We start from the raw sequence: 318 nt of genomic DNA on the forward strand, positions 1-318 counted from the left end.
GGGGCCTTTTGTAGATCCATATGGATTTTTGGATTTTTTTTCTATTTCTGTAAAAAATGTCATTGAGATTTTGATAGGGATTGCATTGAATCCGTAGACTGCTTTGGGTAGTATAGACGTTTTAACTATATTAATTTAAGTCTAACAATCCAGAAGCCCAGGATGTCTTTCTATTCATTTGTATTGTCTTCAGTTTCTTTAATTAATGTTACGTAGTTTTCAGTGTACATGTCTTTCACCTCTGCTTAAATTTATTCCTAAGTATTTTATTCTTTTTAATGTTATTGCAAATGGAATTATGAAATTATTATTATTATT

This window comes from Colobus angolensis, unplaced genomic scaffold (genome assembly GCF_000951035.1).
Source record: "Colobus angolensis palliatus isolate OR3802 unplaced genomic scaffold, Cang.pa_1.0 Scaffold252, whole genome shotgun sequence".
NCBI lineage: Eukaryota > Metazoa > Chordata > Mammalia > Primates > Cercopithecidae > Colobus > Colobus angolensis.